This window comes from Ovis aries, chromosome 13 (genome assembly GCF_016772045.2).
Source record: "Ovis aries strain OAR_USU_Benz2616 breed Rambouillet chromosome 13, ARS-UI_Ramb_v3.0, whole genome shotgun sequence".
Taxonomy (NCBI): Eukaryota; Metazoa; Chordata; class Mammalia; order Artiodactyla; family Bovidae; genus Ovis; species Ovis aries.
The window spans coordinates 50,621,431-50,634,170 of record NC_056066.1 but is presented as its reverse complement, the minus strand read 5'-3'; positions in this window follow the sequence as shown (position 1 = coordinate 50,634,170).

The window sequence follows — 12,740 nt, the reverse complement described above, 5'->3', positions numbered from 1 at the left end:
ACAGGGCAGTTTTGCTGCTTTTCAGATCTTGGTCTGCAAGAGAGCTTTGGAGGTTCTAGAGCTCTAGAGGAAGAAACAGGGAAAGGTAGGAGATATGAAATTGTTACTTTCCTCTACTGGTTTATTATGCTCAAATCTGGAAAGGGGTCAAATTGCTGGACCAGTAAGCCCTGGAGACCACAAAACCCTGGAGGTCCTTTGTGATTCAGCAGCATGACTTCTAGTTTAAGAAGGAAAACTAAGCACCTGTGTTTGTCTCTTCTCCCTTAAGATACCCCTTTAGAGTGAGAGTAAAGAAAAAGGGGACTTCACTGTGGCTCCGTAGTAAAGAATCCACCAGCCAATGCAGGAGACCTGGATTTGATCCCTGGGTTGGGAAGATCCCCTGGAGGAGGAAATGGCAACCCACTCCAGTGTTCTTGCCTGGGAAATCCCATGGACAGAGGAGCCTGGCGGGCTACAGTCCATAGGGTTGTAAAAGAGTCAGATACAACTTAGTGGCTAAACAATTACAACAACAGTATATGACAGACCCATAGTAAACATCATCTGCAATGATGAAAAGCTGAAAGAATTTCCTCTAATATCAGGGACAAAGCAAGGATGTTCACTCTGGCTATAGTCCATGGGGTTGCAAATAGTCAGACATGACTAAGTGACAAACAACAGCAGCAATAACAAAAGTAAAACTCTTGACTTCCTGGCGTTTGCCTTCAAATTATAGAAAGTGCTACCCAAAAGAGTTAAGAGGAGAGCTTTCCCATGGACAAAAAGTTTTCTTTGGGTTTTGTATCTGGCTCCTGAGACTCTTTTCAATTATGTCCTCAAAACCCAGAGGAACTATTTTCCAGTTCTTCCCTGCCTCAGAGTAGCAGTGGAGGCTGAAAGCATGCACATTCACATATGTTATTGGAAAACTTGGCTAATGTTGCCACTTCCTGGATCAGTTACTATGAACAACATGGACATCCCTTCTATTCTTCAGCTGCAAATGGATCTCTAGCTCTGGCCTGACTTTTAAACTTACAATGGCCTGACCCTACCTCTGGTTACAAGTTGACCTACAACTCTGACTGACCCGAAACCTAAGGCTTCCTGATCCACCTAATAGTGCCATTCACCTCAAATACAAGGTGGCTCAGAGGTTAAAGCAGCTGCCTCCAATGCGGAAGACCCAGGTTTGATCCCTGGGTCGGGAAGATCCCTTGGAGAAGGAAATGGCAATCCACTCCAGTATTCTTGCCTGGAGAATCCCATGGACGGAGAAGCCTAGTAGGTTACAGTCTATGGGGTCGCAAAGAGTCGGACACGACTGAGCGACTTCACTTTCACCTTCATGGTCAATAAGGGTACTGAGTGAAGGGAAGGGATTAGTGCTACACTGTTTCACCATGAGGACAGTAGAGTTTGGTGCTGGCTATCTCTCAGTGCTTGTGGGTTACAGAGTATGTGGGGAAAATATATTATTTATGCAGAAAGGAGATTCATACTTTGTAATTCATCTTCCCATCTTCATTCATATGTCAGTAGAGGCTACAGGGGACTAGGGGCCTGTTATTTGACTGTTTATGCTAATATTTACCTAAAATCAGTGGAGTTGGGAGGTAGTGATTATATCTGTCCTCATAGTAGAAATGGTAGATTCTGGGAATGGGCACCAATGGAATGCTATTCCTCACTGAAGCCTGGCAAGCAGCCTACTGCTTTGGGGACTCTTTGTGCGGCTGTTTGCTTTGCAGCTGTGTTTGATTCTGCTCCTAAGAGATACTCTTTTGGTTTTTTTCTTGTTGTTGTTTTATTTATTTTTGTTGTTGTTTTTTGCATAAGAGCTATTCTTTTGTTTCTTTTTATTTTCTTTAGGGGAGGAAGTAAGCTGGGAAGCAGGATATTGAAGAAAGTTGGAAGGCCCACTAAGGTGGAAAACTCTTGGAGTGGGGCAGAGATTGATTATAGTAGGTTAAAAGTTGTAATAGATAACCCCCAAACTTCAGTAGCTTAGTTTGTAAAACTAAGTAAAACTTTGTCATTTACTCAGCATCCAATATGAATGTGCCTGGTTCGCAGCAGCTCTCCTGGACAGATCTCCATGGGATCCAGGTTTCTTCCGGTGTGTTACTCCACTATTTCTTAGAATCCTGGAATTCTCCAAGGTCTTGGAGACCTCTTCTAGATTGTCTATATCCACCTGCCCAAAGGAAAAAGGGATTCCTTTTGTGGAGGATTATATAGATATTTTAGGAATCAAGTACAGGAATCTTGTCTAAGCTTATGGCCCCACTTGGATGCAAGGGAGAAATGTGGGTCAGCCAAGTGCCCAAGAATAGGGAATGGATTTGATGACCATTCAGCCTGCAGGATATTATGCTGCAGGAAAGCAGGGGTCCCAGGAAGACTCCATTTGAGCACTAACTAGGCAATGCCCAAGAGGTACATTGTGAAAAGAGTAGGTGGACTGACCGATCTGAACCCTTGGCTAGTATTCTACTCAGGTCCACTGGACACTTTTCATGTGGCTATTTCTTCTAGACCAGTCTCAAGGTGCATATTTCCAGTATGGCTTACTGAAAAAGCATTAAAGTTAAGAATGCCATTTAAGAATATTCTGGTCACAACGATAATTCCAGTTCACTCTGGGAATGCAAAATGAGAATTAAAGTGGGCAATGGAAACTCAGGTAACATTGCTTTAACTTCCTGGAGATAAAGCAACCCCTCTCTAGTAGAGTCCATTCAGTACCAAGGGGGAATCCCTTTGTTTCCTGTATTAGTGCCTGATATCCCACCTTTACAGCCTTGGTCCTCTAACTCCAGGAACAAGTGTTTCTCATTTCTTTACATTCTTTGTCCATCCATTTGCAGCCAAAGAATAGAGGTTATAAGGTTACCATCTCCTCCATTCCTGAGATCTGATTACCCATGGTGGGATATGGAACTGGGAATAGTGGGGGAGAAGTTCCATAGGGATATTCTGTGGTAATGAAAAGAAATGTGAGAAAATTCTACACGAACTTGGCTAACCTGATCCCCAAATGGAGCTGCAAATGCTAATAAGGGAGAATTCCTAAAACAGAGTCAATATAGGGCACTCAATTTTGAGGAAGTGACCTATAATCAACTCAAGAGGCCTGGCAAGGTATGACTCCAGTCCCAGTTAAGGAGGCTGAGACCACTGCTGCTGGGACGTCAACCTTCTAACTCACAAATAAGATGGCATGAAGCCATTTTCCATTTCCTTTCTTCAGGCCAACATTCAGTCTCTGGAGAAAACAGTGAAGAAAGGAGGATTTCCCTTGATAATGATTCACTGGAGAAAAGGAAGAATGGAGGAAACAAAAAAATCCCAAGCGTCCCAGGAAAAAAATTAGGAGGTGAGGCTGGCTCTCCTCACTTTAGTGTTCTCTATGCTTTATCCCATGGACTTCTAGCAGTTCCCTCTTCCTCTGTCCTCTGTAAGTTATTCACTTAATCTCTCTAATCCTTCATTTCCCTATAAGTGTAAAATAATGGTAATAACTCTGTCCTGAATGAGGATTAAGTGTTTGCAAAAATCCCATTTACGTCCTCCTCTGTGTCCCCAGTATCTTTTGATTTATTCCTCTTTGAGCCGTGTTTTGTACTTTCATTGTTTACCAGTGGTAGCTAGAGATAGTGAAGTATGAATCAACAAATGAAGAAATGAATAAATGCACAAAAGCACGGAGAACTGTGCACCTCTGAGTATCACTGATGGTTAGAGTATGTGTGTCTATCCCAGAGTTCCAACCTTTTGCAGTAGATGACTGGGGAGGGTTTTCATACATTCCAGGGAACCTGGTCTGCTAGGGAAGGCATGAATATCTTTCTCACAGGAGGAAACCTTCTGAGGAGCATCAACAAGAATGAGGGTAACCATCCATATAGTTAATATATGTTGGATGTTTAGGGGGAAAATACCTTGGATATATATGTTAAAAACTTGAATGAACTTTTTGGCCAACCCATTGTATATGCATCACATCTTCTTTAGGCATTCATCAGATGGACTGAAATTGTTTCCATATCTTGGCAATTGTAGATAATGTTACTTTGAACATTGGGGTCCATGTATCTTTTTGAACTAGCATTTTTTTTTTTTTTGGCTATGGGTCATATGGTATTTCTATTTTTAGTTTTTTGAGAAACCTCCATACTGTTTTCCACAATGACTGCACCAATCTCTGTTCCCATCATCAGTGGGTGAGGGTTCCCTTTTCTCCAACATCCTTATCAACATTTGTTGTTTGTTTTCTTTTTTATAACAGCCAGGTTGAGGGCTATTTGACAGATTGAGGGATATCTCCTTCTGGTTTTGATTTGCATTTCCCTGATGATCAGCTATGTTGAGCATCCTTTCATGTGCCTGTTGGCCATATGAATTTCCTCTTTGGTAAAATATCTGTTCAGTTCTTCTACCCATTTTTGATTGAATTGTTTGTTTTGTTTGTTTGATGTTGAGTTGTATGAGTTGTTTATATATGTTTAATAATAATTCGTTATCAGTCATATTATTTGCAAATATTTCTCCTATTCAGTATGTTGTCTTCTCTTTTTGTTGATGGCTTATTGTCTTGATTACTGTAGCTTTGTAGTATAGTCTGAATTCAGGGAGCCTGATTCCTCCAGCTCCATTCTTCTTTCTGAAGCTATTGGCTATTCAGAGTCTTTTGCATTTGCATACAAATTTAAAATTATTTGTCCTAGGTTTGCAAAAAAAATGCTATTCACAATTTGATAGAAATTTCATAGAATCTATAGATTGCTTGGGTAGTATGGTCATTTTAACAATAGTGATTCTTCTAATCCAAGAAGATGGATTTCTATCTGTGTCACCTTCAATTTCTTTTGTCAGCAGCTTACAGTTTTTGGGGTAAAGATATTTTGCCTCCTTAGGTAGATTTATTCCTAGGTACTTTATTCTTTTGATGTGATGGTAAATGGGATTGTTTCCTTAATTTCTCTTTATGATACTACATTGTTAATATATAATAATGCAGCATATTTCTGTATACTAATTTTATATCCTGTAACTTTACTGAATTTATTGATGAGTTCTAGTAGTTTCTGGTGGGATCTTTAGGATTTTCTATGTATAATATCATGTCATATACAAACAGTGATAGTTTTACTTTATCTTTTCCAATATTGATTCCTTTTATTATTATTATTTTCTTCTCTGATTACTGTGGCTAAATTTCCAAAATTATGTTGAATAAAAGTGGCAAAAGTGAACATCCTTGCTTTGTCCTGGTATTAGAGGAAATGCTTTCAGCTTTTCATCATTGCATATGATGTTTACTATGGGTTTGTCATATATTGTTGTTGTAGTTTAGTCACTAAGTTGTGTCCGACTCTTTTGCAGCCCTATGGACTGTAGCCTGCCAAGCTCCTGACAATGGGATTTCCCAGGCAGAAATACTGGAGTGGGTTGCCATTTCCTTCTCCGGAGCATCTTCCCAACCCAGAGATTGAACCTGCATCTCCTGCACTGGCAGGCAGATTTGATACCACTGAGCCACCAGGGAAGCCCCTTGTCATATATATGCTTTAAAAATTTTTATTTATTTCACTGCCCTAGGTCTTAGCTGGGTATGTGGGAGCTAGTCCCCTGACCAGGGATAGAACCTGAGCCCCCTGCTTTGGGAGTGCAGTCGTAGCCACTGGACCACCAGGGAATTCCTTATATGACTTTTATTATGTTGAAGTATGTTTGCTCTTACCTGTTTTCTGGAGAGTTTTGATTATAAATGGATATTGCATTTTATCAAAATGTTTTTATGCATCTGATGGCATGATCATATGGTTTTTACTCTTCAGTTTGTTAATGTGGTATATCATGTTGATTGATTTGTAGATATCAAAATCTTCTTGCATCCTTGGATTAAATCCCACTTGATCGTGGTGTACAATCCTTTTAGTATATTGTTGGATTTGGTTTGCTAGTATTTTGTTGAGGATTTTTGTGTCTATGTTCATCAGTGATCAGTTCAGTTCAGTTGCTCAGTTGTGTCCGACTCTGTGACCCCATGGAAGGACTGCAGCACGCCAGGCTTCCCTGTCCATCACCAACTTGGAGCCTACTCAAATTCACGTCCATTGCGTCAGTGATGCCATCCAACCATCTCATCCTCTGTCGCCCCCTTCTCCTCCTGCCTTCAATCTTTCCCAGCATTAGGGTCTCTTCCAATGAGTATCATCAGTGATACTGGCCCCTAATTTTCTTATTTTGGGGTATGCTTTTGGTATCAGGGTGATGGTAGTCTCAGAGAGTAAGCTCAGAAGTATTCCTTCCTCTGCATTTTTTGGAAATAGTTTCAGAAGGATAGGTGTTAACTGTCCTCTAAATGTTTGGTAGACTTCACTTGTGAAGCCATATCTGTCCTGGTCTTTTGTTTGTTGGTAGTTTTTATTTTGTTTTAGTTTTTTAAAATATAGATTTATTTATTTCAATTGGAGGTTAATTACTTTAGTTTTAAAAATTTGATTGAGTTTCATTCCTGGTAATCAGTTTGTTCATAGTTTAGGTTTTTCTTGGTTCAGTCTTGAGAGATTGTACCTTTGTAAGAATTCGTCCATTTCTTCTAGGTCATCCATTTCATTGGTGTAGAGTTGTTTGTAGTAGTTTCTTATGATCCTTTGTACTTCTGTAGTGTCAGTTGTAACTTCTCCTTTTTCATTTCTATAATAATTTTATTAATCTGATTCCTTTCACTTCTTTTCTTGGTAAGTCTGGCTGAAGTTTTATTAATTTTTGTCTATCTTTACAAAAACCAGCTTTTAGTTTCATTGCTCTTTTCTACTGTTTTTTTTTTAAAGTTTCTATTTCATTTATTTCTGCTCTGATTTTTACTATTTATTTCCTTCTATTAACTCTGGGTTTTATTTGTTCTCTTTCTCTAGTTTCTATAGGTATAAATTCAGGTTGCTTATCTGAAATTTTTCTTTTTTTTCTTCTGATTTATTTTTTTAAATTATAGTTTATATTGCTATAAACTTTACTCTTGGAACTGCTTTTGCTGCACCCCATAAGCTTTGGATCATTGTATTTTTGTTTTTATTTGTTTCTAAGTATATTTTATTTCCTTTTTAATTTCTTCAGCGATCCATTCAATGTTTAGTATCATATTGTTTGGTCTCCACGTGTTTGTGCTTTTTGCAGTTTTTTCTTGTAGTTGATTTCTAATCTCATAGTGTTGTGGTTGGAAAAGATGTTTGATATGATTTTAATTTTCTGAATATACTAAGGATTGTTTTTGGCCTAGCATGTAATCTAACCTGGAGGAGACTGTTCCATGTGGACTTGAAAAGAATGTATATTCTGTTGCATTCATATGAAATATTCTTTATAGATATCAATTAAGCGCTTTCAGTATAATGTATTATTTAAGGCCTGTGGTTTCTTTTTATCTAATTATTTAATGATATAAAAATAGTTTATTATTTCTCTTAGTTCTATGCATTGATTGAGCTAAACGGCATTTTTTCCTACATTGTACAGGCCAAATGAGGTCATCTTCAATTGGGAAGTCAGTTGGGGCTGAAAAGACCAAAAATTTCATTTTATCCACCAGAGTGTTTCTACATATCTTTAGTTTAATGACTGTACCCAAGAGGCAGAAAACAGATGTCAGTCCTCTTAACACTGGGGCCAAGAATGTAGTTTCAGCTGCATTCAAGCAAGTCATGAGACCAGACTAGTCTCACTCTCTCTCTCTTTTTTTTTTTTAAATTTTCCCATTTTATCCTTCTTTTCGAAAATTGTTTGAACTATTTTAGTTGCCTTGAATTTCTTTTTATTTTTTTTTTAATTGTAGGATAATTGCTTTACAATATTGTGTAGGTTTCTGCCATACATCAGTGTGAATCAGCCACAGGTATACTTGTGTCCCCTCCCTCTGAAACCTCCCTCCCACCTCCCACCCCATCCCACCCCTCTAGGTTGTCACAGAGCACCGAGTTTGAGCTCCCTGTGTCATACAGTAAATTCCCACTGGAATTTTACATATGTTAAAGTATGTTTCAGTGCTACTTTCCCAATTCATCCCAACCTCTCCTTCCTCAAAAGTGTCTACAAGTCTGTTCTCTAGGTCTGCATCTCCATTGCTGGTCTGCAAATAGATTCATCAGTACCATCCTTGAAAATTTCATATACATGTGTTAATGTACAATATCTGTATTTCTCTTTCTGATTTACTTTGCTTTGTATAATAGGCTCTAGGTCCATATACCTCATGAGAGCTGATTCAAATGGATTCCTTTTTATGGCTGAGTAATATTCCATTGTACATATATACCACAACTTCTTTATCCATTCATCTGTCAATGGACATCTAGGTTCCTTCCATGTCCTAGTTATTGTAAACAGTGCTGCAATGAACATTGGGGTACATGTGACTTTTTCAAATATGGTTTCTTCAGAATATATGCCCAACAGTGAGACTGCTGGTTCATATGGTAGTTTTATTCCTAGTTTTTAAAGGAATCTCCATATTGTCCTGTGTAGTGGCTGTATCAATTTACATTCCCACTGACAGTGCAAGAGGGTTCTCATTTCTCCACACCCTCTCCAGCATTTATTGGTTGTAGATTTTTTTTTTATGATGGCCATTCTGGCCTATGTGAGGTGATACATCATTGTAGTTTTGATTTGCATTTTTTTTAAACAATGAGTGATGTTTAGCATCTTTTCATGAGTTTGTTAGCCATCTGTATGAGAGATGTCTTTGGAGAGATGTCTGTTTAGATCTTCTGCCCGCTTTTTGATTGGATTGTTTGCTTTTCTGGTATTGGGCTGCATAAGTTGCTTGTATAGATGGAAATTAATCCTTTGTCAGTTGTTTCCTTTGCTATTATTTCCTCCCATTCTTTCTGATTTCTTTTTCATATTTATAGTTTATATTGCTATAAACTTCATCCCATTGCTATTATTTTCCCACTTCAAAGAGTGTTGTCTTCACCTTGTTTATAGTTTCCTTTGCTGTGCAAAAGCTTTTAAGTTTAATTAGTGCCATTTGTTTATTTTTGTTTCATTTCCATTACTACAGAATGTGGATTATAGAGGATCTTGCTGTGATTTATATCAAAGAGTGTTATGCCTATATTTTCCTCTAAGAGTTTTATAGTTTCTGTTCTTACATTTAGGTCTTTAATCTGTTTTGAGTTTATATTTGGGTATGGTGATAAGAAGTTTTCTAATTTCATTCTTTTACATGTAGCTACCCAATTTTCCCTGCACCAGTGATTGTAGAGACTAGTTGCTCCATTGTATAGTCTTGCCTTTTTTGTTAAAGATAAGGTGCCCATAGGTGCTTGGGCTTATCTCAGGGCTTACTATCTTGTTCCCTTGGGCTGTGTTTCAGTTTTTGTGTCACTACCATATTGTCTTGATGACAGTATCTATGTAGTATAGTCTGTAACCAAGAAGATTGATTCCTCTAGTTCTATTCTTCTTTCTCAAGATTTCTTTGGCTTTGGAGTCTTTTGTGTTTGCATACAAATTATGACATTTTTGGTTCTAGTTCTATGAAAATTACCATTGGTAGTTTGATAGAGATTGCATTGAATCTGTAGATTGCTTTGGGAAGAAGAGTCATTTCCACATTATTGATTCTTTCAATCCAAGAGCATAGTATATCTCTCTGTTTGTCTCGTCTTTGATTTCTTTCATCAGTGTCTTATAGTTTTCTGCATACAGGTCCTTTGTCTTTTTAGGTTGGTTTATTCCTAGGTATTTTATTGTTTTTGTTGCAATGGTGAATGGGATTTATTCCTTAATTTATCATTCTGATTTTTCATTGTTATTGTACAGGAATGCAAGGGATTTCTGTGTATTAATTTTACATCCTGTGACTTTACTATATTCATTGATTAGTTCTAGTAATTTTTTAATGGCATCTTTAGGGTTTTCTATGTGTAGTATCATGTCATCTGCAAACAGTGAGAGTTTTACTTCTTGTCCAATCTGGATTCCTTTTATTTCTTTTTCTTCTCTGATTGCTGTGACTAGGACTTCCAAAACTATGTTGAATATTAGTGAAGAGAGTGGGCAGCCTTGTCTTATTCCTGTTCTTAGAGGAGATGCTTTCAGTTTTTCTTCTTTGAGAATAATGTTTGCTGTTTGCCATGTATGAGCTTTATTATGTTGAGGTATGTTCCTTTTATGCCTTCTTTCTGGAGAGTTTTTTCTTTTTATCATAAATGGATGTTGAATTTTGTCAAAAGCTTTTTCTGCATCTATTTATTCTTGTTCAGTTGCTCAGTCATGTCTGACTCTTTGCGACCCCATGGACTACTGCATGCCAGGCTTCTCTGTTCTTCATTATCTCCCAGAGGTTGATCAAACTCATGTCCATTGAGTCAGTGATGCCATCCAACCGTCTCATCTTCTGTCATCCCTTCTCCTCCTGTCTTCACTCTTTCCCAGGCTTAGGGTTATTTCCAGTGAGTTGGCTCTTTGCATCAGGTGGTCAAATGATTGGAGTTTCAGCCTCAACATTAGCCCCTCCGATGAATATTCACGATTGATTTCCTTAGGGATTGACTGGTTTGATCTCCTTGCAGTTGAAGGGACTGTCAAGAATCTTCTCCAACATCACAGTTCAAAAGCATAAATTCTTTGTGTTCTCAGCCTTCTTTATGGTACAACTCTCACATCCGTACATGCCTACTGGAAAAATCATAGCTTTGACTATATGGACCTCGGTTGGCAAAGTGATGTCTTTGCTTTTTAATATGCTATCTAGGTTTGTCATAGCTGGAGATGATCACATGGTTTTTATCTTTCAATTTGTTCATGTGGTATATCACATTATTCATTTGTGTATATTGAAGAATCCTTGCATCTCTGGAGTAAAGCCCACTTGATCTTTTAAATTGTGTTGTTGGATTCTGTCTTTTAGCACTTTGTTAAGGATTTTTGCATCTATATTCATCCATGATATTAACCTGTAATTTTCCTTTGTTTTTGTGGCATCTTTGTCTGGTTTTGGTATCAGGGTGATGGTGGCCTTGTAGAATGAGTTTTAGAGTTTTCCTATCTTGCAATTTTCTGGAATAGTTTAGAACTCACCTGTGAAGTCATCCGGCCCTGGGCTTTGGTTTTTTGGAAGATTTTTGATTATAGTTTCCACCTTTCTGTGCTTGTGATTCATCTGTTCATATATATATATATATATTTTTTTTTCTTCCTTGTTCAGTTTTGGAAGGTTATACTTTTCCAAGAATATGTCCATTTCTTCCAGGTTGTCCATTTTATTGGCATATATTGCTTGTAGTAATCTCTTATGATCCTTTGTATTTCTGTGTTATCTGTTGTGATTTCTTTTTCATTTCTAATTTTATTGATTTGAGTCTTTTTCTTCTTTTTCTGCATCTGGCCAATGGTTTGTCAATTTTGTTTGTCTTCTAAAAGAACTAGCTGTCAGTTTTATTGATCTTTGCTCTTATCCCCTTTTCTTTTTCATTTATTTCTTCTTTGATCTTTATGATTTCTTTCCATCTACTAACTTTGGGGTTTTTTTTTTGCTCTTATGTTTCTAGTTGCTTTAGGTGTAAAGTTAGGTTGTTTATTTGATGTCTCTCTTGTTTCTTGAGGTAGACTTGTATTGCTATAAACTTCCTTCTCAGCACTGCTTTTACTGCATCTCACAGGTTTTGAATTGTCATGTTTTCATTGTCATTTATTTATAGGTATTTTTTGATTTCCTCTTTGATTTCTTCAGTGACCTCTTGGTTATTTAGAAGTATATTGTGTGTGAGAAGCCTCCATGTGTTTGTGCTTTTTATATATTTTTTTCCTTTAATTGATATCTACTCTTATAGCACTGTGGTCAGAAAAGATGCTTTATCCCAGGGATGCAAGGATTCTTCAATATCCGCAAATCAATCAATGTAATTCACCACATTAACAAATTGAAAAATAAAAACCATATGATTATCTCAATAGATGCAGAGAAGGCCTTTGACAAAATTCAACATCCATTTATGATAAAAACTCTCCAGAAAGCAGGAATAGAAGGAACATACCTCAACATAATAAAAGCTATCTATGACAAACCCACAGCAAACATTATCCTCAATGGTGAAAAATTGAAAGCATTTCCCCTAAAGTCAGGAACAAGACAAGGGTGTCCACTTTCACCGCTACTATTCAACATAGTTCTGGAAGTTTTGGCCACAGCAATCAGAGCAGAAAAAGAAATAAAAGGAATCCAAATTGGAAAAGAAGAAGTAAAACTCTCACTGTTTGCAGATGACATGATCCTCTACATGGAAAACCCTAAAGACTCCACCAGAAAATTACTAGAGATCATCAATGAATATAGTAAAGTTGCAGGATATAAAATCAACACACAGAAATCCCTTGCATTCCTATACACGAATAATGAGAAAGTAGAAAAAGAAATTAAGGAAACAATTCCATTCACCATTGCAACGAAAAGAATAAAATACTTAGGAATATATCTACCTAAAGAAACTAAAGACCTATATATAGAAAACTATAAAACACTGATGAAAGAAATCAAAGAGGACACTAATAGATGGAGAAATATACCATGTTCATGGATTGGAAGAATCAATATAGTGAAAATGAGTATACTACCCAAAGCAATTTACAAATTCAATGCAATCCCTATCAAGCTACCAGCCACATTTTTCACAGAACTAGAACAAATCATTTCAAGATTTGTATGGAAATACAAAAACCTCGAATAGCCAAAGCAATCT